Genomic DNA, 27,163 nt, shown 5'->3' with positions numbered 1-27,163 from the left:
TTGAAGGAAGAATTTTTCCAGTGACCTAGCTACCACCTCACCGAGAGATGGATTTAGTGCTGCGACAGAAGCACTTCTTCCATCGCCGTAGTAAGTATGTACACTTTAGATTGCCAGCACTGCAGCTATGCCATTATAGCATTTCTAGTGCAGATACAACCTATGGCAAAATAATTCAAATTTGGGTGTGTAACGTTCAGCAGCTAGCACATTTCAGTGAGCGCCACAGATACTTTGCACCTCTGAAAATTAGGCCAGAGGTGCCTACCTTTAGACACCTCACTTTGCAAATTTTGGCTTAAATTTACCATTTGCTTTGGCACAACAAAGTTATTACTGTATTGATTTATTTGATGGACTGACGATCTGTATAGTGTACAGTGGGTAATAACATTTAGGAGCATCTGTGTTTTCAAACACAGTCTAAAGCTCACGATTTCTCAGTTAGAAAGGAAGGAAGCTTTGGGATTGTTGCTAATTTTTAGAATGACATGCTTTTATGTGTGGTTAGCTGAAAGCAGCGATAGCCTTGAAGAGCTAAGAGAGTTTCTTTGTTGTTGAATGGGGTAATAATGAGCTACAAAATAGTCACAATGGGATGGACTGATATTGCAATGACTTGTTTTTGTCAAGAGTCATGACATCTCATCAGCGGGTGATGTATTTACACATCACCTGACTGCAGACATTACAATGCAATGCCAGTCTGTCATGCCATTTTGTGGCATCTCAGTTCAACAGGTGTAGTGTGTCTCCTTTGTGCTGCACTCCTACTGCTAGTTCTTTGGTCACAAAGGCTGTCTAACTGGCACAGAGAGGATCAAGCAAGGATGCAGCCCACATGAATGCTGAGATGTCATGCAGTCTCCCAGCTGCCAGTGTAGCAGGGCAGGGGATGTAGTAGGAAAAAAGGTCTGGTCAGGCTGACCCTGTGCTTTCCAAGTCCTGGGATACATTTTCAGTTTCTTGTGGCTGTTACAGGCTAGCAAAAGTTGCTCTAACACAGCTCAGAGAAGCAGCAGTGCACAGAGCAGCACCAGGATCAAAAAGTGAGAGGGAGAGGTGTAGATTCTCTGCATCTTGGCCATAACCAGAGATCTTGGCCTAGTATCGCTTTCTCTTTCTCACCCTGCTTAAAGGAATGGAAAGGGATGAAAGAATAGAGGGAGGATAGCTCAGTGGTTTGAGCATTGGCTTGCTAAACCCAGGGTGTTGTGAGCTCAATCCTTGAGGGATCCACTTAGGGATCTGGAGGAAAAAATCAGTACTTGGTCCTGCTAGTGAAGGCAGGGGGCTGGATTCAATGACCTTGCAAGGTCCCTTCCAGTTCTAGGAGATAGGTATATCTCCTATTATCCCTTTGCTTCTTAATCTTCCTAGCCCTTGGTGTGCCTCAAGTAACATGGTTGCAGTTGTCACTGAGCCTGTGAGAGCTGCCACAGTTTGCTACATGCGGCTCTAGACACACAGACAGAGAATCACTTTTAGTCATCTGCAGGGTTCTCCTATTGCAATGACAGTAAATTATGTTGCTATTTTAGGCACAGCTTTCAAGAGAAGCTACCATTAAATGATATATATGAGCTAATATTAATAATTGCCTCAACAACTTTGTACAGCCACAGGTTTTCATCTTGTAAAAGGGGAGCTATTCATTTTTCTCATGAAAACAACATTCCTCTAAAGGGAATTTAACAGATGCAACAGAGCTGATGGCAGGTGTGGCTTAATGAAAGCAAGACACTTTGAACTGTCAGTGGCTCTCTAACTGCTCTTTGTATTACTCTGGCAGCAGTGTGTCTATTCCACTTCAAACCAGCTGCTCTCTCACAAGTACGCTCTTGGCTCCCATTCACAGTGCAGCAAGGAAAAGTGGGGCTTTAGAAGGAAAAAAAAACACCCGCAAAAATAACTAGACCGTGTGAAACATCTGTCTGCACATCAGCATAGACGGGAGAAGCAGGGTAGAGCCTTTGCTAGTTTGGAGAATTTACATGGCTGGATTTTCAAAGAGGGCGAAGATTAAGAAAGTAGAGATTCATTAAAGTAATAAAAACTAATGATGGGGAAACACCTGTTAGGTCACCCAGTATATTCCTGTGCCAGTGGAGGATTGGTCTCTTATAGTATATTCTCTAGGTCAGTTTTAAATGGTGCAAGTGATAGGACTTCTGCCACTTGCCATGGGGAAACTTCCCTATAGTCTAATAAATCTTGCCATTAAGAAATGTTTCTTGATAGTTAAACTACCATTGTCCCTTCCCCCATTCATTCAGTTAATCTTCATATTACCCAGTGTAGCACCTTTAACAATCCTTATTGGCTTCTTCGCCATTCAAATACTTGTAGACAGTTATCCAAATGATAGGTGTTTGGTTTTTTTCCATCTTTCCTTATGTATCAGAATCAGGCCCCACTAGGATTCACAAAACCCCAGCTCAGTGGCAGCCAAATCCTATAGGTGCCTAATCAACTTTGTTGCTCTTTTCTGAATTCCTTCAACTCTGTGCATACTTTTCTGGCTGAGCTGCCCAGAACTGCCTACAGTATTAATAAATAAAGAATGCATGATGGTTTAGTAAAAAGGTTTCTTGGCACGAGCTTGGGATGCCCCGTATAACTCTCAAGTAGAAAAATCATAAGTAAATTATGCAGATTACCCGAAATTATTAAAACCTCCAGACCACACCATGATATATTTTATTTTATTTGTGTCATACATTGCACAGAAACACAATGGAAGGTTTCTGAGTATTTTTAGAAAATTTAAAGTGTTCTGTCTCCCAGCAAGGATTGCGATCTTCTGACACCATATATAAGAGTCTTTCTTACGCCATGTGGGTCCTTACTTAAATGAATACAGGATGAACCGGTGCTTTACTAGGGCCGCATATAGAGACCCTGGAGCATGCACCTACCCATCAGGAACAGGAAATGACTGCATGTGGAAAGCATAGACACTGCACAATGCAGACCTAACATTGCCTGCTTCTTAAAAGTATATTGAAATCTACCAATAAAGCAAATATCAGAATATTTGGGAATATGTTAAATATTTTATTGTGAGATATGCTTTTAAGAAAAAAATTAGCGTCCTTACTGAAAACGTAGGTTCTGCTCCAATTCCCATTGAAGCCAATGACAATTTTCCCATTGACTTGAATGGGAGCAGAAACAGGGCCATCATTTTTAAATAAGCCTTTGAACAAGAGGCACAAAGGATTTAGGCACCCAACTGTCACGTTAGGTGCCTAAATCTCAGGATCAGGGCTCGTTGGGATTCATAAAACTCCTGCTCAGCTCATGCCAAAACTGTAGGTGCCTAAGTGCCTAAAATTATTGCAGTAAAGGTTTCCTAGGTACGTATGTTTCTGTTTGTGGGCATGTGCACTGCAGCCCCATGTCAGGTGCCCAGACACCTAAACCCCAGATCCTAACTTGCCTGTGGGGCCCAATCTGGTAAGTGTACTCAGAGCTAGCCTACTGCACTGGACCCCAATAGGTGAGCAGTCACAAAATAGAGAAGAAGGACCATCTCCCTCATAACTTTTAGCCCAGTGGTTAGGGCACACATCTGGGATGCAAGAGACCCTGGTTCAACTCCTCCTCCTTCTTGCGGGGGAGAAGTGGTTTGAACAGGGCTTAGTCACTGCTGAGGTGAATGCCCTAACCACTGGGCTATGGGGCTATTCTCATGTGAGATTCCCTGAAGCTGTTCCACGGTAGCTAAATAATGAAAGAATCATTCAGCCAGCGCGCGAGAGAGAAAAACGGGAATGACTCTGTAGACTGGTGGTTAGAGTACTCACCAGGGAGGTGGAACATCCAGGATCCAGTCACCCTGTGCCAATGACTTTTTTTTTAACAAGCCATAGTGGAACAACTTCAACAGGAGAGACTGAGGGGGTCCCTCCCACATTAGAATATCTCATAGCCTAGTGGTTAGGGCACTCACCAATGAGGTAGTAGATCTCTGTTCAAATGCCTGCTCTTCTTCAGGTGGACAGGGGACTTGAACCAGGGGCCCCACAGCCCAGTGACTACACTAACCACTGGGCTAAAAATTATGGAGACCATTGTCATTGTCCTCCCTAAGATAGTGTAGGCACCTAATGCCAAGAGAGGGTTTGCATCTGAGAGTCCCAGGCAGAGGGAAGCACCTCCCTGCAGCCTGGTCAAAGGCATCTATCCCCAAGAGAGGGACAGGGCTAATCTAGGCGAAGAGCTGTCTAAGGTGCTGGCTTTTGTGACTCCCATTCTGAGGTGCCTATCTCCCTTGTTATACGGAAAGGCCAGGCATCTAACTCAGGCTTTGTGAATACCAGTGATTTCCTAGGTGCCTAAAAGTTAGGCCTGGTGATACTGAGCGTCACTGTTCCTGTTTCTTTGTGAATCTTGCCCCCCTATATATAAAATAATGAATTGTATGAAAAGAACAAGTTATCACTACAGCTGCAAGTTTGTCATGGTGGCAGAGAAGTCATAGACAGCATGAGTTTCCTATTTGTCTGTGGCTTTTTTGTGTGTGTCCATGACTCACCTGCAGCAGTGACTCCTGTCCTGCGGGGATGGGCTTGGCTCCACACTTCAGGCAGTGCAACCAGGCACGAGGTGTGCCAGCGCTGCTCAGGTTTGGCCCAGCTGCCCTATCATCATGAGACAGGAATGAGCGAAAGTTGAGTGGCACTGCAACCCAGTGCATCAAATTGCAATGCCCAGAGTAGGGTGCTGGGCCCAGCCCTGCGGACCTGGAGTGCCGCTGCAGGTGAGCCTGGCATGAGTTTGGGACAGGCTCCCACTCAATCCCAAGGCTCAGCCCTGCAGGACACAGGAGCAGCCACTGCCCAAGATGAGTGCAAGGTGGGTTCACTCTCAAGTGCCCATCCCTGCCTTCCCTCCCTGCCCCCGGGCCAGGATTAGGATACAGTGCTGGGGCGGAGGATGCTTCTGTGGGTGGTTGGTGTCCCCTCCTTTGTCAGGATATTTTTGATCATAAATCAGGGAGCAGTTTTTAAACCCATGACTTTCACTAAATTTAACATGACTGCGCTGTGATTTCTAATAAAAAAATGCCATGACACACCTGCAGCCCTACTTGTCACTAATACATGAGAATGTATAGACAATCCAATAATAACAAATGCCAAAATTATATTGCATAATTGGAGATACACCTTGCAAATATCTTCTGACCATTGACTTCATTCTATTCTTATGACATATGAATTGAAAAGGGCTTCAGACATCAAACAGAACAGTTTAGAATCTATTATTAGTATGGAAATCCTGCCAAATTTCTTCCCATACAGCTTAATTTTTACCTGATAAAATTCTTTTAGTCAGCCTGTTGGGCCACAGTCTGGCATAGATTTATGCATGTGCTTAAATTGATGCTTGATGGCCCCAATTCAGCAAAGCACTTAAGTACGTGCTTAACTCTAAGCATATGCTTAAGTCCTTCCCCGAAAGCATATGCATAAGTGCTTTGCTGAACAGGGATGGGCTTAAGCACATGCCTATGTGCCTTGCTGAACTGTGGTCTGTGAATAGCCCTTTATGTATTGATATCAACAGGACCACCTGAAGTATGCAAAAATTAAGCACGTGCATAAGACTTTGCAGGATTGGAACCTTATTCGTTATGTGTGGGCACTTATTCATGTGATGAGTTTTTACATAATTAAGATGTTCAGGATTGGGCCGCATGTATTTGTGTTTGGTAGAATATGAAAATCTGAAATAAAAAAGTTTAAATTACAAGAAAATTAATCATAATTCAGTTTCCTAAGGCAAATTTTATATCCCAGTGTTCACATATGGTCAATAGTCTTGTGCAGAGAAATCCAGTGCAATACATGGCTTACAGAGAAAAGCATTTGGTGACAAAAATCCTTGCAGAGTATCATACTTGCCACTGAAGATGGCAAGTCTGTTGCTGGAACACTGTTAAAAATAAAATGTTCAGCTGGCTGGTTAATATTTCATTCTCTTTTGATATGTACATTTACATAAAAATGTTTTCTCATGGCTTCCCTGAAGGAGAAAGCTGTCATTTGCATGCTGGAGATACAAATGCTGGTACACATTTTTTAATCTTTTCCAAAACATGGAGGGAAATGCAGGGAATCTAGTCTCAAACACCAGAACAGTTTAGGCAGAGCTGAATATTCATACTCGGTGTCTAAGGTATGAAAAGACTGACGGCACTAGAACCAAAGTTCTGTATTGGTGGTCCCCAGAGCCTCAATCTTATGATGAGTTCCAGCCATGAGGATCTCTTTGCAGGATTGGGGCCTTTGTGAGTTGTAGAATGCTCTAACTGCTATAGCTTTTAACTCAGTAACCTGCCTTTATTTGCCTTTCGCCACCTTCCAGAACTCCTGTATCCTTATCTAAAATGTGAAGAGCATATACTTAAGTCCTTCATGCTTCGTGCAAATTCACTACATCTGGCGGAGCTAAGGAATCCTGGATAACACCCTATTTTGTTTGCTGACTGTGAATGCTGGATATGGAAGACTTGCATACTAAACTAAGGTGCTAAGGTCACCTGGTGTGCACCTTGACTTGTATCTGTGAACCACCTTTGTCTTTTCCCAGTTCTTTTCTGTGGAGAACAGTATATAGAGTGGAGTAGCAGAGGTGAAAACTCTAGAAGCCATTATTCTAGCCAATAAGCTACTCAGCCAGGCTTTTAGAAACATCTACACAGATGAGGAAACTGCAGTGCAGACTTCAGACTGGAGGTCAAAGCTATATCGTTAGAGACATCATTTCCTGATATTAAGGGCTCCAAATCATTAATCTTTTAACACATAATATCAATAACTGTAATGAAAAACTCTGGTAGGGTGTAAAAAGTCCTCTGAATCTTAATGTGCCACCTGCCATCTGAAGAGTAATGCAGTATAGACAGCCGCTGAGTTGGAGAAGAACAAAGGGTCAAATGAAGAAAATGAAGAGGTGGCTGAAAGCTGAAAACTTGATTTCTCTTGTAGGTGAAATTCACCCCTGTTCCGAAGGTCAGCACAAGACTGTGCCCTATGTAAATCCCATTTAAAATAACAAAATAGGGTCTGAGTGGGATTAATGTGGTGTATATGCCTCTTCCTGGCCCTTGGAAGAAGGGGGGCATGAATTTCATTCTGTGAATGTAATGGAAGGGGAGCTGGGAAATTTGTCCCCAAACATAAATTGTATATCTATGTCTTTAAGAAAGGAAAATATTTTCTCTTTCTTAAAAAGTCCTCCCTGAAGGAACCAATTGCTGAGACTTCACATAAAATACCACGGCTGTACCCAGACTTTTGTGAGACTCCAAAGTGTGCTGACATATTTATGTTTTCTCACCTCTGTTTCCAGCCAGGCGTTGTCTGAGAAGTGTCACAATACACGGGGAAGGTTCTTCTCTTGGTATTTTGAGCTGGAAGAGGCATTGTCAGTGACCACACAAGAAAGTCTGCTTTCATCTGATTTCCAGCCCAGTTTGGTGGATTCAAGAGCTTTGGATAGTTGTCCTGAAGGTTTGGCCGCTCGTATGCACCAAACCACACCATCAAAACGTATACAATTCACCTACCACCTGTAGAAGTTAGTACTAAATCCCCTATAGTGCTAGCAACGTACCACAGAAGGCAGATATTTGGACTTGTATTTGAATGTTGCTACTTAGGAGATTTTCAAAGGCACAGATAGAAGTGAGGCACCCAGCTGCCCTTGAAAATTTCCCTTTTGTGCCCGTTTGGACAGCTTGCATGAGACAATTTTCTAATGCAGTACCGATGGTCAGGATTAGGTTAAAAGACCAATAATGGTAGTGTTAAAACATGAACATGAGTTATTTTACCTGCACAGTGGAGATGCTTTTCCTGAACTGTCTTAATGGTGTAATGTGTTTTCATACCCCAGCGGTGTGAGGTTGCATGTATTGTTAATTCTTGTTTCATAACTTTCATCTAGATTAGTGCTTGTGTGTCCCCAAAGTGGTATCAGTTGCCTGAAATCTTGATTCTTCAGTGCTGTGTGGCTTGCACAAATGTCAGCTGGTCCAAGGGAATGGTTTTAAAAGAAACAGAGCTGATCTGACAGTCTTCAAAGTGAAGCTTGGGAGAATCATCTCTGCACCTGGGTTTGTTATATACACTGAGCAACAGGAAGAACACTATGAATGCTGTCACTCGAGCAGTGAAAAGGGACAGGCAGCCATGTCAAAAATGACAATGCTTCTTTTGCTAGTCTTGCAAAAGATGTCTGCAGTGATGTGACTGCAGCTGACATCAAACAACATAAGTGGCTGGTTTCTGCAGTAGATTGAAATTCATCCAGTTCCCTATGTTCCCTGTGATGACTTTCAATGCTAATTCTCAGTGAGTGAGGCATGAAATATATTCACAGGCTATACTCAATTAGGACACTTTAAAGTTATTTGAGGTACCTGTGATGAAAACATCTGTGCCTCTTTTTTTTGTGCAATTTTTTTTCTGGGTTTCAATTATGCAGTCAAAGAAACACAGGGAAAAGGAGAGAACAAGTTTGCTGATCTAGTTCTTTTTCTTTTTTGATAAGTATGAGTACTTGGTTGTGTGTGTGAGCAAAGGGAAACATAAGATAGAAGCATGCTTTCATCTTCTCCAGCAAGGAAGAGATGAGCTGAACTGATGCAAATTAGGTATTTTTGAAAGCGATCCCCAAAGCTCACCACTTTCACTGAGCAAAACAGGGAGTCATTTAAATTTTCATTTGGAATCTAAATAATGGGAATTTGTGGGAATGGGAATTAAAAAGTCTAAACAGATGTAATTAGATATGGGTGTGCACAACAACTCAGGCTACACACAGTGTTAGGCACAACCCATGCCCTGCAATGATTGTATGCCTGTGCTTAATTGTATTTGGCATGATTTTTCACCTTTGCTCACCTTGACCTTTAGCCTATGTTGTTTCTAGAACTACTCAGAAGAAAGCAGTTGATCAAAAGCTTGGAGAAGCTCTGGGGTAGCATCTACGCATGCATGGAATACCAGAGAAATCTTGTGAATGGATAAATCCTGAAGACCCCACTGGACAAATATGGGAGACACAACTGGCCTAGTTCTCCACTCACATGCAATGGCATAAATCGGGGTAATTACGATGCAGTCAGAATGGTTACATTGGGGTAAACAAGTGAAGAATCAGGTCCAGCATGCAATATCCTTTCCCTTTCTTCTTTTATTTTATAAACAGATGGTAGGCCATATCTCTCCATAACAAAATATTTCCCTTATCTTTCGCTATCATAAATGTGATGTCCAGTATCTCCATTTAAAAATCTTACATTTCCCCATATTTTGGTCTGTCTCATTCATCTTCTACCCTGCTACAGCTACAAACATCAACACCTGTCCCCTATTCCACACATTTTTGTTAGAATTCCCAGATTTTTTGTCAATGGCATTTCCACCAGCATTTTTAATGTTTTGGCTATCAAAAATTTCCATAATTAAACCTGATAACATTTCTTGCATTTGTATTGTGCAAATATTCATAATTGCTGCAAAAAATAAAACTTTATGGTTTCTTATGGGGAAAGCATACAGAATTGAAAACAAAAGTGAACATTATTTCATTTAATAAATCCCATTGAACTTGATATTTTCTACCCCTTTTGCTGGTTATGCAACTTTTCCACATATAGGTCTAGGGTAAAATATTCAAAAGCACGTAAGTGGCTTCTAATTGCCATTTTCAAAGGTGACTTAAGGTATGTCTACAAAACAAATAAAATCCCGCAGTTGGCCCGTGTCAGCTGACTTGAGCTCATGGGGCTGTTTCATTGCTGTGTAGACTTCCAAGCTTCAGTGGGAGCACACACTTTGGGATTCTCCATAGCAATAAAATAACCTGGCAGCCCAAGCAACACATACCCAAGCTGGTTGGCATGGGCCAGACGCAGGTGTCCAGCTGCTGTGTAGACATACCCTATGGCACTTAAGAACCGAAGGGACAGATTTTTAAAGTTATTTAGGCACGTAAATATGCAGAACTGTGTTTAGTGGGATTTTCAAAATTTTGGTGCCTAACTCCTTTAAAAATTTGGCCTTAAATCGCCTTTACACTGCTATGTAAGTTAGAAGCACTTAACATTTTATCTCTTATCTTCTCTGCACAGGTATGTTTGCTGGTGATGCATCTCTGATAAAGCCGCAGTAGCTATAAGGTCTTTATTTCTTTACCCCACACTATTTTTTATTTAATTTCTGCAGACAACTGTATAATATAATAACCCTGATGGACAAATCAAAGATTTAGGTTCTCTCTCTCCTGTGAAATGCCAGGAAGTAAGGAAGGAAGTAGAGATGAATTTAAATGAATCTACAGAATCTATACATTTGTGACCCACTACTCTATCCGTTTGCCCATTATACCTCTTCAGCATTTAATAAAGCAGAATAAACACTTTTATTTTATTAATTATTAATTTGCCTTTTTACATTTTTAAGGATGGCTGTAGGAATGAAAGCAATGGCAGAAGATGACATTCAAAGGCATAGTAGTAAATGAAACAAGGTTTCCCTGATTTCCAGAGAAAGCTCTTTCGGCTTTATGCTACCACTTTATCTAATTATAGCTGATTTTTTTTTAAAATAATATAGTATAGAAGGAAGAACAAACAGCTTGGTTCCTTGAAAGAAATTTCTTTGTCGCTGAAAGCAGCAAGTAGGATCTCCCCCTCCCCCCCGTCTTTGTTTACTGGTGAAGGTAAAGCAGTAACTCAACATGAGGGTACAGACGTGATAATTTACTTGTCAGTTATGTAGTAGAAAAATCACTCTTAATGATAATTGTTGTATTAGGGATTTTAAAAAAAATCATGAAGCTGGGTGACTATTCTTTTTCAACAGTGCACTCTGCTGTTGTTTGTTCTTGGTTCCTATCACCGCACGTGCATTTGTGCACCCACCAGAATCAGAAGAGGATCTATTGTATTTCATCTGTCAGTATAAAGGCTATTTGTGATCCTGTGTCTGGTTTTCTCTAACCACTTAGAAAAGTTGCTTATTGTTATTATGACATGTGCAGGTAGAACATGTATCTGTGGTTTGGAATTACTCCCTTGAAGAGAGAAGTAACACCTATGTTTCAGTAGATGTCCAATCTTAGAATACAACTTTATTTGGTAGATTGATGTTAGTTTTTAACATTGTTTTAAAGTTCACATGCATTTAGCTGGAATAAAGGGTAACTTCTCTCTGGCTTCTCCGGGGCTGCAGGCACCAGTGCTCTCTGTCCCTGGCAGGCCGGAGAGAAGCTGCGGCCCCGCGCCTGCCGGGGACAGAGAGCACCGGCGCCCACATCCCTGAAGTTCTCTGTCCCTGGTGGGCGTGGGGCCGCAGCTTCTCTCCCCTGCTGGGCACTAGGTGGGGGCACATCAATGTCCCGGTGGGCGCCATGGCATTGGGGACCACTGGTATTAGGCCTTAAAGGGGAGCCAACTTATCATCGCATTATATGCAATTTTGTGTTATGGCGGGGCGCGTTATTGCGAGGTTTGACTGTATTACCAATAAATGTGGCGTTTGCCTTACTCCCCCTGAAAAGATCCTGTGCAGTACTTTAAGTACAACAACCCCACCTCCCCTGCACCCAGACTCTCCTGTCGCTGAGCTCTAACCACTCACTTGGTCCCCCCTGCAGACTCCCATTGCCACTGCACCTGGCACCTCCCTGTGCATCCAGATCCTCCACTGAGCTGCCTGCACCCAGACTGCCCTGCACAGAATCCTCTTACCCCCATCTGGATACCCCCACACTAAGTCCCTCTGCACTTGGATCCTGCTACCGGGCTGAGCCTCCCTGCCCACATCTGGTGTGCCTGGCGCAAAAGGGGCAGGGCACCGGGGTGTTTCTGGGGCAGGCCTTGCCCTTGTTCTGTGTCAGGGTCAGGTTCAGGTTCAGGTTCAGCCTCACTGCCAAGTCCCTGTCTCAGGGAGGTGGGGGAGGCTGCAGGGTATTTTCCCACTTCCATGCAGCCAGTGGCCTGTGTTCCCCACTGCGATGGTGGAGCTTCCACATTTATTTATTATAAAAAAAATTCAGAATTTTAAAATATTATGCACAGAATTTGGTGCAGAACTCCCTCAGGAATATGGGGCACTGTACAGCTGTGATAGTGGGACTGTGAAGGGGTGCTGGACAGTAGGGGATCTGTGGGTGGGGGAGCTGGGCAGGGGATATGGTGTGCAGGGTGCTGTGCAGTTGTGGTGGGAGGTCAGCGGGAGGGGTCTCTAGGCAGGGGGTGCTGGGCATAGGGGTCTGTGGGGGAAGACTCTGGGTGAGGGGGTGCTGGCATAAGGGGAGGGCACTGGGCGGGGGGCAGTGTGGAAGGGGCATGCTGACAGAGCAGGGCTGGGCAGGCCAGTGTGCGTCTAGCAGTTTGGGGTTTGTAAACAGTGCCCTTGTGCTGGGCTGAGTGGGGCCACTCCTGCTGCGCGGCATCTCGTTGCCCCCAACCAGCCCCTCACTCTGCAGATCGCCCCCTATCACATGCCCTATTTCCCCAGTGGAGGCCCACAAATATGTTTGCCGCTGGGCCCACAAAAAGTTAATCCGACCCTGCTCCTGGCCATGGGGCTGCCTTCAGAGCTGGGCATTGTGGGTGCATACTCACTGAGCATGCTCCTGGGATCTGTCTTCCCCTGAACTGTTGAACCAAAGTGGTTCTGATCTGTTGCAGGGCCTTTGAAATATGGTGGTGGGGACAAGATTTGCAACCAGTGGAGGTGATTGTGGCAAGTGCCATCTGGATTGCTTTATGAAACTTTTGGATACCCAGAGCAATCTGTTTAGAGATGCTGTCTAATATCACCCTGATTTGAATTCTCTCCGAACTTCATAAATATTGGTAAATGACATATCTGCTTATTTTGATATTTACGTTGCCCACATCCCCCAGCATATCTGTGCCTTTATGTTTATAATCCCTACCCAGGACCTCTATCTAGTGCTTCCCATTGTGAAAGGAAGGCACACTGACCAATTATTTCAGAGGTGTATGCTATTACAAGACACACGAGAAGTAACAATAATGCCAGGAGACATCAGCTCTGTCTCATTTTAGACTATGGTGCTCTTTGCTAATATCCCCAGAGAAGAAAATGCTAATTTTGAAGAACCTTTTTTGACTTCACCCTACCGAGGAACCAGCTTTTTGTGTGCTGAATTAATGAAGACAGCTAATTAGTGATGTGCTGAAAGTCTTGTTTTTATTCATATGTTGTTAACTGGTGGAATCCTGGATAACCCCAAGCTAGGGCCTAATCGTTCTGCCTTTATTTGTATAACTCTTCTGTCATGTGGTTAATGGCAGCAATAAAGACCAGATTCCAGTCCCTCTTCTAAAATAATTAAACTGCCCCCCACCACCACCATGACCCAGAAGCCTGGGAAACTAAATGCATTCTTCCTGGGTGCTGTTACCCAACAGAATTTTCTCACTTGCAGGGACTTTGAGTCTGTGTACAAACAAGAAAATGTTTTTTTAGGGGAGGAAAAGAGAACAAAGTTGTAAGTTGGGGAAATCACAACAACATAATATATATGCAGCTAAAGAGTAAAATACCCCTCCTGCCCCCCCACACACATACAGTAATTTGGTAGTAGTTTGTCTAACTTCCTTCCCCCTCCCCAGCAGTGAGAATGTCCCACAGGTGATAGTCCTTTGGCGACACCACCTCACCCAGGTACTAACCCCCACCCACGATTTGAATCAGTGAGTAGCAGTAGTAGTGCAAATGTCTCTCTGCTGCTCTGTCTCAAGTCCCAAAGAAGCAGCTTGCCTGGCCCCGGCTAAAGACACCACCACTTAACCCAATTACTAATTCAACTTTATGAAGGTGCTGGGTAAGCAGGTCCTTACCGGAGACCATTCAACTCTGCTGCTGCCCTCTCTATCAACCTCTCACCACACAGTCTTCAGGCTGCATTGCTTTTCCCAACCTTCATAGGAAGGGAGCCAAGATGACGCTTAAGCAGAGTCCTGGATGCTTTGAAATAAGCACTTTACCACAAGCTAAGGCTACTTCCCTTTTTTGTGTCTTTCTGGGAGCCAAGTTCATGTACAGTTATTGGGACTCCCCAAGTGTCACAAGAGGATTTGTGGGTAGGCAGTGTATGTAAATTTATCTTTACAGCAGCACGTTTCCCTTTTGACCCATAGAGGAAGTAGAGAGCTCTTTCTCCTCTGGAGCTTCTGGCCACTGGTTTACATATTTGTGTAGATTAGGTTGAAGTCAATGAGCATTTTGCATGTGTTAAGACTGCAGGTGTAAATCTTCTGTTGACTCCAGTTAGTATTTTAGGAAATACAGGGCTAGAGTAGGCAGGCTGGTATGTGCAGTTAGTTCAGAATAGTTGATGTGTGGTGAGCTGTATGAATTTTGCACTGATTATGACAGAGTAAGCCATTTGTATCCAGATTTTGTAACGCTCTGCATTCCCTCAAGTGATGAGATCTGTTAATTGCATTATATTATCTACTGGTAACTGGGCCATTAATGCATGTCAGCATTATACCTGACAGGGCTGTCTTGAGGGGTTTTACTGCCCTGGGCAAACTGGAATGTGTGCACCACTCAAAGTCACTGTTACTTGCACAGTAAACAGTCTAAACAATTGTATCTAGGACTCAATTTTAACTTACATTTCAGTAATTTTTTTATGTAATTGGGGGACATCATCTGCCCAATGGTGCATAAACTGTTACAGAAGGGAACAATAGTAGCGGTATCTTTGCTTCCTTCCTGCTCCCATCTGGACCAGGAAGCTTCTCTTCAGTAACCCTGCAGTAGTGGGGACTTGACAGATGTAAAGAAACTGAGGGTAGGCAGGGAAAATGTTTGCAACCCAGGGACATGTACTTTCTGTTAGAGCTGATTGGGAATTTTCCCACAAAACATTTTCATTTTTGTTGGTGCCACATTTGTCAAATCTGACACATTACATGGGAAAAGTTGGTTTTGATTAAACTTCCATCTGGAAAGTTTCTAAAGTCCAAAATGGAATTATTGGTCAGAACAAGAGAAACTCCAAAATAGCCAACAGTCCTATGCTTACAGCACTCACGTGGTTCAAGCGGAACAGGTACTTGAACGTGGGTCTCTCACCACTTAACCACAAGGCTATTTTAAGGCAGGGGGAGAGTGTCTCTTTTTTGTTCTTCCCCATTCTGATGCAGAACAAAAACAAATTCCAAAACCAGTGAATTTTTCATGAATTGAAATTCCAGTTTCCTGGCCAGTCCTACTCTCTATGGCATCAAGCCTTGACTAACCCGCAGGGAAATTCCTGAGTTAACATTAGTCCAGTCAGTGTTAGCTCTCTCAGGCTTGGTCTACACTACATACTTACTTGTTCAGGAGTGTGAAAAATCCATACCCCGAGCAATGTAGTTATATCAACCTATCCCGCCCACCCCGTGCAGACAGCGTGGTCAAGTGGGAGAATTTCTCCCATTGCCTCTTGTAGAGATGGAGTTATTAAACCTACGGGAGAGCTCTCTCCCATTGGCTTAGAGCAGTGATTCTCAAACTTTTGTACTGATGACCCCTTTCACATAGCAAGCCTCTGAGTGCGACCCCCCCTTATAAATTAAAAACACCTTTTAATATATTTAACACCATTGTAAATGCTGGATGCAAAGTGGGGGCTGGTGTGGGGGTTGACAGCTCGCGACCCCCCATGTAATAACCTCCCAACCCCCAGTTTGAGAACCCCTGCCTTAGAGCATCTTCACCAGACGCGCTACGGTGGAGCAGCTGCATTGGTACAGCTGCAAATTTGTAGCATAGATCTGCCTTCAGATTCTTGTCTGGGTCATCACACCTCTCACACAGGGACAAACCATTACCTCAGAATTACCCATAGGCCTTAAAATGTGTGATCCCCTGTATTCTTTTCCCTTTAATGCTAATGCACTACTAATGCAACACATCAGGAACAACTCGCAGATCAAAGGTTTGCTCTGCAACCATTGTGCTGCCACCCAGATAGCATGCCTTTCCTTCTCTAGACACAGCCATCTCCTGATAATGGCCAGAAGCCACACATACTGTGTTGCTAAATATATGTAGTTTGGCCATCCACTCATCAGACTTCCACTCAGCACAATTCCTATTGTTTTTGCTGCTCCTTCACTCCCCCAGCTACCTCTACAAAACAGTGCCCCCAAAATTTGTATGCACTAGACTGGACCTCAAGGTCCTATTGATTATTATGGACAGAGTAATGCAGAATTGCTGGGCCTCTGCATGTTAGCTCCATGATCTGCTAGATTTCCAGGACAGTGGGTGGCCATACCTAACCTTTCTGTGATTCTGCTAACCATACCCTTGACAGGCTGATTTAGGTGAAACTCATTTTATGAAAAGCCTTTCCAGGTTATTCCATGATAGAGATGAATAATTTTAAAATATTTTAGGCTGTGCATTTCTGGTTGGTTATACTATATTTCTGATAACATGATAATATCCAAGCCAAGGGCTGAATAATTTATGCATTAAAGAACTGATGATATCACCTTGAAATATACTAAACCAGGAGTTTGAGCATGATTGTAAAATGGAGCATATAAATTAATTTAAAAAACTTGAGCAATTCATGGGCACTATTGATATGGTACTTGCATCCGACGAAGTGGGTATTCACCCATGAAAGCTCATGCTCCAAAACGTCTGTTAGTCTATAAGGTGCCACAGGATTCTTTGCTGCTTTTACAGATCCAGACTAACACGGCTACCCCTCTGATACTATTGATATGTATATAACATCACTGATTGTACACATGTTCTCCTGCTATTAGAAAAATGTTTGCTAAATTAGGGAAAATGACCCATGTTAGTGCCAAAATTCACATAAATGCAGTGATAGTTTGTTCAGTGTGATCATATGTTGGGGCAAGAAGGTTCTGAGCAGAAATTTGACTATTTACCAGAGCTGAGAGCAAATAAGAATTTCTGTTCTGTGGGAAGAGCCATTCTTGGAGAAGGAGCCTTACAAAAGGAGAAGTCCAGTTCAGAAGGACCCAGCCTGGGGAGATGGACAGACACAGACCTCTCACTCTGAGCTTCCAGGGAGGGAGTACCACAAAGAACCAAGCTACTGTAGGTTGACTGTGGACAAAGAGTGATAGGACAGGTAGCTGGAGGATCTGGGTATAGCAGGGAAGCTGGAGCTATTTCTTATTTATGTTTTTTTTACTTTCTGTTCCTTTGTTATTGTAACACCACCCCTCCCCTCCCTTCCTTCCTGGGTTACTTGGGAGCAGTCAATGCTTACCTGTGTGCCCAGGCACCTGATCTTGTCAACATTAAAGGAGATCCTGACTAGCCCAGTGATGATAATGGATAGGTGGGAATCCTCTATCCATCCCTCTGCTGCAGTCCTTTTACTTACAAAAGAAATTAATCTTGGTGGTGCCTCCACCTGGCTGGGCCCTGTACACGTTCACTGGCATGCCTTGAGAACTCCAGGAATAAATCAGAGCTAATCTATGCATGGGATTTAACTCAAAAGTACCAATTATAAACAATATACAACCAAAATACTCTTAGATTAGAGTTAACACACCTTTACTTAGCTACTTAGAAAAACATGCTCTAACATTCAGATCAATTAAAACGTCGTAACCACTTTAAATCAGCAGGGGGTACTTCACTAAATCAATTAATAAACACAGTTCACAGTAGTAATGAAACTTAACCAACTTATATTTACACTGGCACCATTTATCTCACCCCTGCATGTGCACGCCTCTGAATTTCAGACTTCTAGACACTTGCTTGTGTGGGCGTGCTTGAAGATCTTGTGGTTGGGAACAGCACTCTGTTGGTCCAGTCCGGCCAAGGAAATAAGAGGTAGAGAAATTCTAATTTGGGGTAATTTCAAGCTTCACATCCCCTCTGAAGACGGGGGTTGTTATAACCAAACAACAAATGTGGTGGTTACTCACACACCTTCACTGCATGCCAACCTCAGTCAGCTTCTGCCCTGGCCTCAATGAAGCCCAGCAATAGCCTCTGTGGCTCCCTGCTTGGTCAAAGCCCCAGCAGTTTCTCCGCAGCAGCTTGTGGTTTTCTAGCAGCAGTTTAGCAGCAGCTCCTGGCTTGGACAGAGCGCCACAAAGCAACCTCAGCTCCCCAGACCAGGATCACAGCTCCCCACCAACATGGAGCCCACCACATGCTTTCCTTGTGTCCCCTGGAAGTGGAAGCCTCTCTGTTCTCCCAGGCTGGATTGCAGCACTCAGGATCTTCCTTACTGGAACACTCCCGGTTGAGTTCAGAGGCCCCTCTAGTAGAGAGTGCCTACATAAACTCGAGGACTATGACTAAGGACAAGGTGCCAGGGCAGATTTCTACAAAGAATATGAGTACCCTGTGGAAAAGGTGGATAAACTGTAGAAAGTAGCCCAGGGAAGAAGTAACAGGTCTGCCCAAACAGATGATAGCCACTTCCACAAGGCTCCCTGGGCTGGAACCTGGGATAAATGGAGGAACTGGGTTCCCCTACAGACTCACTAGGAACTGACCAGAAGACACCCAGACTTAAGAGACCAGAAATATTATTGTGCCTGGTGCTATTGGGTGAAAACCCTGTTTATCCTGAAAAGGGTGAGACCAAGGAGACCCAGCCAGAGGGCCAAGTCACAAGGCCAAAGGATAGCACCAGTTGACTGGTCAGCAGGACTAGAGGATGAAACCCTGCAATGCCACTCTTAGCCACAAGGCAGTGCACCTGCTGGTGAACCACTTTGCCCCAGTGCCCTGAAATACAGAAGCTTGATTGTTTTGTCAAAGCATCCCACAAAGTGGGGGCGTCTGTATGAAGGACATCAATACTGTTGAATAGTATTATTTAAGAAATTGTTCCCAAAAGTATTCAAAATACTGTTTCAAATATTTGTGTGTGTGTTAAATGTTTGTTCACTAAGAAAATTGTATGGTACCATCTCTCTGAGGCTGACTGGCAGCACTCATTACCACCCACAGTCATAGCTGTGAGATTTAACTCTGTTTAATATTTTTTCTGAGCAGTCCTGAGAAGACAGAGCTTTGGCCTGTGCTTCAGCAGAGAGGTAAACTGAGGTGCAGGAGAAAGGGGAACATAATAAAGTTATGCACAAGGCCCTACTTGAATTGTAGGGTGACTGTCAAAAAATTGTGGCTGAGCTGCGGTCAATCCATGGAAAACTGTGGAAAAGTAATTATTTGTAGTAATAAAGTCCATTATTACTTTTCCACGATTTTACACTGTCGGCTGTCTGGGACTGAGAGTGGGGGCTCCCGGTGTCAGCCAGTTGGGGCTCAGAGCGGTGGCTCCCAGGGGCTGAGAGCAGGAACGTGGGGCTGAGAGTGGGAACTCCCACTGTCGTCCGCCTAGGGCTGAAAATTGCAGTGGAAGCCTAATATTGTGCAATCCACAATTTCTGCAATATCGCAAGTTAAGTGGGGCTTTAGTTATGCATATTATTATCTCATTGCCTCCCTAGCCCATTGCATACACATCAGGTTTCTTTCTGGGATGACTCTCGTTAATGGCTATTTTAAAAGTTTCAGGGCACAAATCATTGATCTATGGCCTCCAACACTTTACTGCCTGTTTCCTGCAAGTATATCAAGTCTCTTGATGCTATTGTTAAAATAAGCCCTGTCTTGCTTCTGGATGCATTAACTTTTTAGGGGATTAACTGTGGTTGCAAAAAGCATGATGAATATCCTCTTTCCCCCACCTCAAACTTCCGCTGGCCCTGGACTCAGGTTTGAATGCAATGCAAGGCTGGGGGGCATGACTCAGTGTGACTAGGTTGTCAGAAGATAACATGGAGGCAGAGACCTGGGAGGCGTAAGTCAGACACAAACAAGACGGAGCAGTTGCGAGGATCAGAGGAGGAACTGGAGTAAAACAGGGAAGACCAAATGCTACCCTCAAATTCACACGATTATCTCAGATTTTAAAAAATAATTGACATGAATAAAGGCCTGAAATCTGGCTCCTCATGTATGTTTCACAAAGGATGCATTTTGTCATTCTCTGAAATGCAGCTCTGTTCAAGTCTACATGGTTGTGTGAGCAGCTCTAAAAGAATGTGCTATGACTAAAAATGGCTGAGATTATAAATATGCAGAAATACTCAATATAGTACTGAGATGGCGAGCAGGGGAGATTTGATTGAAGAAGTTGAATTTAGGAGAGAAAATGAACAAACAGCAGACATGGGATTGATAAATTACGTATTTTACTTTTATTTGCCTATCTGTAGTTCTTGCTGATGTACATTTGAACAGAATTATCAAAAGCAAAAGCAGGAGAGAAACAGCAAAGCACAGAGCTAGTCTAACAGAAGCACAGAGTTGAAACAAAAGTTTCTATCACATCAGCTCTTAGTGGTTCCAATGCATTGACGAGCGCATGGTTTCAGGAGCCAAGTGAAGCAACCCTTCACACAGTACTTGCTGAACCTTGTCACCTCTTTGTCTATGGTTCTCTTACCCATAAGCAGGAAACATGTAAGCACTTTTCGGTCATAGGATTTTATACTGCTACCCATCACCAGGGTATCTAAGTGCATGCTTTGCTCCTAATATTGCACCTATTTTTCAGCAGAGTCATATCTTCAAGGACAGTGATGTATTTAGCATCTCAAGTCCCAATCCAGTGGCTGCTGAACTGAATGCAAAACTTTCTGTTGACATTGGGCTTGTCTATATGGTGCCAGCAGTGCTCAGCAGGGGTGTGTGCGTTGTAGAGTGTTCATAGAATCATAGAATCATAGAATTCAAGATCAGAAGGGACCATTATGATCATCTAGTCTGACCTCCTGCAAGATGCAGGCCACATAAGCCGATCCACCCACTCCTTAGCAAGTGACCCCTGCCCCATGCTTCGGAGGAAGGCGAAAAACCTCCAGGGCCATTGCCAATCTTCCCTGGAGGAAAATTCCTTCCCGACCCCAAATATGGCGGTCAGCTGAACCCCGAGCATGCGGGCAAGACTCTCCAGCCAAACCCTCTGGAAAAGGTTATATCATACCAGGCACATAATTGACCTATTGACTAAGCCCTTTATCCTATCATACCATCCCCTCCATAAACTTATCTAGCTTAATCTTAAAGTCATGGAGGTCCTTCGCCCCCACTGTTTCCCTCGGTAGACTGTTCCAGTATTGCACTCCCCTGATGGTTAGAAACCTTCGTCTAATTTCAAGCCTGAATTTCCTGACTGACCGTTTATATCCGTTCGTCCTCGTGTACACATTAGCACTGAGCTTAAATAATTCTTCTCCTTCCCTGGTATTTATCCCTCTGATATATTTAAAGAGTGTAATCATATCTCCTCTTATCCTTCTTTTGGTTAAGGAAAACAAACCGAGCTCCTCAAGTCTCCTTTCATACGAAAGGCCTTCCATTCGTCGGATCATTCTAGTGGCCCTTCTTTGTACCTGTTCTAGTTTGAATTCATCCTTCTTAAACATGGGAGACCAAAACTGCACACAATACTCCAAATGAGGTCTCACCAACGCCTTATATAACGGGACTAGCACCTCCTTATCCCTACTAGAAATACCTTGCCTAATGCAACCCAAGACCGCATTAGCTTTTTTAACGGCCACATCACATTGCCTACTCATAGTCATCTTGCGATCAACCAGGACTCCTAGGTCCTTCTCCTCCTCCGTTACTTCCAACTGGTGCGTCCCCAGCTTATAACTAAAGTTCTTGTTAGACATCCCTAAATGCATAACCTTACACTTCTCACTATTGAATTTCATCCTGTTACTAATACTCCAGTTTACAAGGTCATCTAAATCTCCCTGGAGAATATCCCGATCCTCTTCCGAATTGACAATACCCCCCAACTTGGTGTCATCCGCAAACTTCATCAGCCCACTCCTACTCTTGGTTCCCAGGTCAGCAATAAATAGATTGAATAAAATCGGACCCAAAACTAATGTTCTAATGTGCTCTGCTATAACTGCCCTGTGGAAGCTCTGCTGGCATACTCTAAGGATACATCTACACTGCAATAAAAAAAAGTCACAGTGGCAAGTCTCAGAGCCCAGGTCAACTGACTTGGACTTGCAGGGCTGACACTACAGGGCTAAAAATTGCAGTGTAGACATTTCTGCTGGGGCTGGAGCTCAGGCTCTGAAATCCAGCAAGGTGGTGGGTTTCAGAGCCCCAGCTTCAGCTGGCACAGGAACTACATAGCTATTTTTAGCCCTGTAGCTTGAGCCCTGTGAGCCTGACTCAGGCTCTAAAGACTTGCTGCTGCAGGTTTTTGGTTTTTTGCAGCATAGACATACCCTAAAAGGTGCCTAGGTCATGCTACCATAATCCCATTTCAAAGAGGAATATGTTAGGTACTAGGAAACTAGGTACCTTTTACTGCATTCCAGCAGATTAAACATGGGGAAGTTAGACAGAAACACATGAGTGTGCTCTACAAATCACACCCCCTGATGTGCACTGCTGGTGCTGTGTAGACAAACCCTTTAATGGGACATGGCTTGCACCCTGAGGCCCAGATTCTGGCCCTCAGTATGGGCCCTTTGCACTACTCTTGCGGCTGCTCTAATCAGTTAGACTAGGATCCCTCTGGCATGGGGGAATTCCTTGCTGTTAAAATAGTGGTATATACATTTTTATATCTCTGAACATATTACACGGCCCAATTAACTTCATAGCTCCATCTGTGAAAGATCTAATTTTGAGTCTGGATTCTCCATTTCCCTTAACTTTTTAATAACACAATCTGTGAAAGAAGACATCAGAATGGAAATTGCTTTTAGAAAATGTCATCATAAATACATGTCATGTGTGTCATACAGCTAAGGCTTTGCCTATATTTGAGTCCAAAGAGACAGGAATTAGGATGTGACATTTAAACACACAGGACCTGATTCTCACTTACACTAAGGTCTTGTCTTCCCTATGTTGCAGTGCAGACTATCGGGGTTGCGCTCTAAACTGCACTGTGTGGATGCAGCTGTGTGAACTAAAGGTACATGGTTTGCATTAATGTAGTCCTGGCTGAGAGGACTACATTAACACAAACTTAGGTGCTTTTCAGTTTGTGCCAGCAGCATCCACTCAGGAAAGTTAGATCACAACATTTTGGTGTGCTCCGCAATTCAAACTCCTGTGGTCCACAAGTATAGACGTAGTCTGGGGCTTCTTTACACTTCTCTGGCAAATTACACTTACACCCACTTTAAGAACCCTTTACAATGCCAGAACAGTGTAAAGTGGTTTTAGTATAAATGAAAATCAGGCCCACATTGCCCATGTTAAAAATTAATGCGGAAGAGGATATATTACTGCTGTTTCCTTGTAGTTTAAAAAATAGATTTTTTTATGCTGTTAAAAAAAATCTATTGGCGCTCAGCTGTGATATTATTTACATCCAGCTGAAACTCCAAAAGCCCCAGCAGTTAAAGTACACTACTTGATGGAGCACTATGGATAAAACCTGCTTGATATTTGCCCTATTTCCAGATTTGCACATTTTATTCTAAAACGTGCCCAGGGTTCTGTGATGAGCAGTGTTCTTTAATATTATCAGTTGGTACTGTGGAATTCAAACATTTATGATTTGGCAGATAATATTATTCACAGTTGGTAAGTTAACCCAGGTTTCTGCAAGCAAGGGAATTAACAAGGATGTTCTCTGCTTGAAAACCAGAATAAGGTGCCCAGAATTAAAATATGTGGAAGAAGTAAAGACCCATAGAATAACAATAGTGAATGTGTGGATTTAAAAATGACCATGTTGGGTTTGAATACCAAGAAGGGCTGTGATATTAGATGTATCACCTGCAGCTGATGCTTTTAGTGTGGACCTTCCAGAAGCAAAGCCAGCATATCAAATAAGGTAGAGTTCCCTTGTGATGGTAAAAATATACTGCTATGTGAGCAAATCACTGTAAGGAAAGAACTCGTCACACAGGATCTTACCACTTATTGGGTCCTGCATTTGGCCCAACTATAGGCCTCATGCAATATTCATAAAAATCAATGCAAAGATTACTATTGACTTCAATGAAGGCTGGAGCAGGTTCTGAGCCTTATCTTAAATGCACATAAGCACAAGCCTATCACTATAATGTGAAATAATCTGTGCATTACCTGAATGAGGCAGCCGATGTATGAAATAGTTGCATAGCAGAATCTGGCTGTCTTAAAAACCATGTGAAAGGAAAATTATGCATGTCTTTTATATCTTGGGCCTCTGGGAGCACAAATTAGAAATGGATTACACTCCTTCATGTAGGTAGGTTTCTTTTCACATAACACTTATAACACATTGCATATTTCTTTCATTTCTACAGTGATATAATGAGCAGTTGTGTTTGTCAATGCTATTTCCAGTTGTTGAAATGGATGAGGTTACCATAAAGGAAGAGCCAGGAGTACAATACATGGAAAACACGTGCTGAATGAGGGGATACCAAATAATGGCAACACAGCAAGAAGAAACCCACCTATTGCCGTGTCTGCATCAATTGAAAAGTTAACAGTAAAATTGAGGTTCAGGTTTAAAACTTGACCCTCAAATAAAAAAGACAGAAGTACACTGAACTATTTCTTTGTGAACTTTTTAATTTAAGAATTTGGAATCAGAGAGGCATGCTAAGGGAATACTCGAGCATATCTCTCAACATTTTATTGGAAAGTGTGCACTCACAAGGTCCAAATTTTGGGAAGTAATTTTGGTACCTCAGGTTTTAGGTGCTCATATTTACCACTAAGATATTGGCTTTCAGAGATGCTAAGCATCAGACAACAACTCCCATTGACATCAGATGGACTTCTGGGTGCTCTGAACTTCCAATAAGCAAGCCCTGGGAGTCTAAAGTTGGGCGCCCAGGAATTGAAGTACTCAGAAATAAAGGCCACATATGAAAATTTGTGCCTAAACCTCTTTGCACCACAGTTTACACTGCTATATAATAGTTATTACTGGGGATACTGATTATTCACACCCACATTCTAACTGGCAGGTTGGACCTTTATGATGAAGTCACAACTGTGGACCTATTCCCATCATCGAGGGAGGGATAGCTTAGTGGTTTGAGCATTGGGCTGCTAAACCCAGGGTTGTGAGTTTAGCCCTTGAGGGGGGCCATTTGGGGCAAAACTCTGTATGGGGATTGGTCCTGCTTTAAGCAGAGGTGTGGGTTTTTTTTTGTTTTGTTTTGTTTTTTAATTGGAGATATACCTATCTCCTAGAACTGGAAGGGACCTTGAGAGGTCATCGAGTCCAGCCCCCTGCCTTCACTAGCAGGACCAAGTACTGATTTTTGCCCCAGATCACTAAGTGGACTAGATGACCTCCTAAGGTCCCTTCCAATCCTGATATTCTATGATTGTGCAACGCAGATCTCATCCATGAAAACAAAATAATTTGTTATGCCCATTGTGAGAAATGGTTGCAGAAAAGGATGAAATAAAAAGGAATAAAGGCACATTTTTAAATCCTCTCTTTCTTTTTAAGGACTAGTCCTTATTATTATTATTATTTTATTTATTATTAATTAATTTACTTTAGTTTAGCAGGCTATAGTTACAAAGGATTCTGAGGTAAGGAAAGAAAAATTCTAAAGAGGTTTTGTTGCAATACCATTCTTAAATTAGGAAAAATCAGTGTGTCCAATGGCTTGTGCCTGAATATGTTCAACTATATGGAAATGAGTGCTCCTTTACAATCTACTGCTTCGTGGTTAGAGGATGGCAGGTATGCTTCAGACTATGCAGCTTTCTTAATTAATTAATTAACAATTCCCATTGATTTCCACTGCAGCAAGATTGAGGCATTATGGTTTGTAAAGGATTTTGAAGTCCTCAGATTAAAGGTACTAGAGGAGGGTAAAGGAATATTATCCTGTAATGTAAAGAATGTAGAAGTGGAATTATCCCAATCTACAGGCACTTTACAGGGGAAAAAAGTGCCATATCCTTTAGTTTCTGTGACCACATAGTTAGACACTTAATTACCTGTTTACCAGTTAACAGCCTAGACATTTATCAATTCAATAAATGGTTGATTGCATTAACATCAGATTGAAGAGAATTATTACCACCCTAAATAATTGTTACATTTATTGCAAATCTTAAATGACCCTTTTTAAAAATGATAAATCATGAAAAGTGCATCCTTTTCCCCAAAGGACACGATAAATTGCTTAAGCAACACTCCAGTTCAGCCTAAGAAGAGTCCTGATTAACAGCCTCTTCCAATATGGCATGAGAGGTAGGAGCTTGGGAGGGGTAGAAATACAATCTAAGATTCTCTCTTCACATCTATTAAAAAAATAATCCTCTTAATAGTTCATCTGTACCTGCTCTTGGATTCAGCAATTGTGTTCAGGGAGAGAATTGCTTGGCATTATCTTATGACTCACTTGACAGAGCTTACCCCTACTTTTCATTACCTGAGAGGAGATCATTACAAAACATACAAGTAGTATAATTTTATAGCAACCTATTTTGAACTAGCAAATTAAATGGGAAGAAGAAAGGAAATGGAATGCAGCAGACATAATGCTTTTAAAATGTTTTTAAATTAACAGAAACCATAGGATCGCCTGGCAGCCTAGAGGAAGGCCATATCTACAGTACAGACTTCTGCCAGCATAGCTATGAGTCAGAGATGTGAAGAGGTCTGATCCGTGACCAACACTGCTGCGCTGGCAGACGTCCCTACTGTAGATGCAGCTAATTGCAAAGCTGCGCTTTTACTGGTAGACCATTTTTGCTCATGGGCCATTGTTTTATTACACTGGTACAAAACACAGCTTTGCCAATGTAGCTGCATCCACACTAGGAATGCTTTGCTGGTATAGTATTGTCAGACTGGTAAAGCACTGGTAGTGCAGACATAATTGAAGTGTGATTGAGAGTCCTGGTAAGCAGTAGGAAGTTCGTTCAGTATCTTTTTAATATTATAGGCCTGACTCTGCATTCATGCTGGAGAGCACTCATACTACTAAATGTGTGTGGGAGACTACCTTATACTGTGTGTAAGGGTTTGAAAGCCAGGTTCTGGTAATCTGATTATTGGATGCGGAGTTGGCCGGAAAAGAGACTTTCCATCTTGAAAAATTTTCATATTAACAGAAAAATTCATC

General features: G+C 42.8%; 1 long non-coding RNA gene across 5 annotated transcripts in view; it reads left to right on the top strand.

Moving 5' to 3' along the window:
• LOC120401697 overlaps positions 1–27,163 on the top strand; it is a 62,004-nt gene that overhangs the window by 21,902 nt on the left and 12,939 nt on the right. Inside the window, exons 5-7 of one of the 5 annotated variants that reach the window (XR_005596656.1) lie at positions 7,363–7,562; positions 8,947–9,123; positions 10,151–10,331. This is a non-coding gene — a long non-coding RNA (uncharacterized LOC120401697). Of the gene's footprint in view, positions 1–7,362; positions 7,563–8,946; positions 9,124–10,150; positions 10,332–17,800; positions 17,892–24,364; positions 24,595–27,163 lie in introns of those variants that run through there. The other 4 variants (XR_005596658.1, XR_005596657.1, XR_005596655.1 and 1 more) reach the window with 4 other exon arrangements.

This window comes from Mauremys reevesii, linkage group 3 (assembly GCF_016161935.1).
Source record: "Mauremys reevesii isolate NIE-2019 linkage group 3, ASM1616193v1, whole genome shotgun sequence".
Classification (NCBI taxonomy): Eukaryota; Metazoa; Chordata; order Testudines; family Geoemydidae; genus Mauremys; species Mauremys reevesii.
This window is presented reverse-complemented; position numbering and strand designations above follow the sequence as displayed.